Source organism: Sinocyclocheilus anshuiensis, unplaced genomic scaffold (assembly GCF_001515605.1).
Source record: "Sinocyclocheilus anshuiensis isolate Anshui unplaced genomic scaffold, SAMN03320099.WGS_v1.1 scaffold7175, whole genome shotgun sequence".
Lineage (NCBI taxonomy): Eukaryota > Metazoa > Chordata > Actinopteri > Cypriniformes > Cyprinidae > Sinocyclocheilus > Sinocyclocheilus anshuiensis.
Genome location: NW_015541224.1, coordinates 1 through 1861, shown reverse-complemented (window position 1 = coordinate 1861; position 1861 = coordinate 1). Strand labels below are relative to the sequence as shown.

The following is a 1861-nucleotide window of genomic DNA, read 5'->3' as shown; positions in this document are numbered from 1 at the left end:
ATGTGCTAAATGCCTTAACACGAAAGTTCACCCAAAAATAAAAATAGTAATTTATTTACTCATGTAATCGCAACCCATTTTGAACCGATGAAAGTTCACCCAAAAATAAAAATTGTCATTTATTTACTCTCATGTAATCTCAACCTGTTTTGAACCGTTTTTTATTTATATGTTCTTTAGTCTGCGGACCATCAAAAAAAAACAAAAAAAAACCTAGCAATTAATCAGAGATGCAGGAACATTTTTCTAAATATCTTCTCTAGTGTTTCCACAGAAGAAAGTCATACATATTTGGAATGACATGAAGGAGAGTAAATTGACACATTTAACTTTATTTTTATAAAATTAGAACATCTGACTTCATATAATAACCAGAGCGGTGTAAGGTCCAGTGGGGGAAAAGAAATTCTGTGTTTGTCTTTTCTGGTGCTTCAGTCTGCTTTTAGTCACAGGGTGCAGGGTTTATCGATTACCTTTTTAGTCAGCTGCCTACTACTTGCTTGAAAAGGAAAAAATAAAACCTTTTTGAAGACCTACACAAATTACCTGTGAGCAGGGTATGTTTTCACAAAATCAGTTTTATAAAATTATCAACTTAACATTTTAGCCTTTTAAATCAAATTTAAAAGTACATTATATATATTAGTATACATACATTAATATACAAACATATTAGTCATCAGGACTAGATATAAAAATAAAAATCTCACCAAATCTGGAGTGTTTAGAGGCATATTGACTCGCTATATACTGAATTTTCAAAACCATTAAACCAGTGTTTACACATACTACATTCCTCTCCCGTTAGGGTTACCCCGCATTCTTGGTTTATTTCTGGTAGATTTGTACTTCACCCCAACAACATTTATTATTTACACACACACACACACACACACACACACACACACGTTTCACTAAGCTATGAGATTTAATGAATTGAAAAGATCAAGTATAGCATGGACAAAAAAAAGAAAAACGTAGCGAACAATCGAGGACTTTTTCCAGATGGCTAAACTGGCATGGTGCGCTGCATGCACAGGTGGTTAGGCAACACTTCTGTCTGGCAGGGTACAGATCATCATGGGAAGAGTTATCAGCACACATTTGGTTTGAGACATAGACCAGGCCTCACTGCATGGATACAGATAATCAGAATTAGTCTGTTCATTTAGATGCATTCAAACTCATGAACGCATCACAAAACGTGAACAAGTTTGACTTTTAGAGGAAGTCATTTCAAATGGTATTAATCATTTTGAAAAACTGTGCTTGAAATGGTGTTATGGGCCAAATTCAGTTACTTTGCCATTGGAAATGATAAAACTCAAAAACGGTGCGTGTTGGGGACCCAAGCACCAATATAACGAATACCTTTATATGGATGTGTACATTTGCGTCCACATTTAGTACTGCAGCATTTTTCATCTTTCGGACAGTCAATGTCATTGACACACAACCCTTTACACAATCCTACTCCAAGGAATCTCTTTGGACACACTCCTGGCTTTACTGTTATACAAACACACAACAGGGAAACCAGATCACTGAATGCTGAATGACTCACTGTAATACAGGAAAAAAATCTGACCAATGCATTAATATAATGTACCTTTAGATACAGCCATACACTGATGTCCACATCCATTGCTGCAGCATTTCTCATCATTCGGACAGTGACCATCTTGGGAACACAACTCAGCACACTCCTAACATGTCATCTTCAGGATTGGTTTTTGGACACACTCCTGGTTTTTCTGTTATACAAACATGTTAGAGAAAGCAGATCACTGAATGCCTCACTGCATTTAAAAATGTCATTTTAAAAACTAAATTTAAATTCACATTAATATAACAATATAAA

At 35.2% G+C, this 1861-nt stretch overlaps 1 long non-coding RNA gene across 1 annotated transcript; it reads right to left on the bottom strand.

The window, feature by feature from the left end:
* Window positions 1-1112: 1112 nt before the first annotated feature.
* Window positions 1113-1761, bottom strand: LOC107690774 (uncharacterized). Its single transcript, XR_001634487.1, has 3 exons — window positions 1610-1761; window positions 1372-1509; window positions 1113-1131 (listed from the first exon to the last, which is right to left on the bottom strand). It is a non-coding gene; the product is annotated as an uncharacterized LOC107690774 (long non-coding RNA).
* Between the last annotated feature and the right edge of the window lie 100 nt (window positions 1762-1861).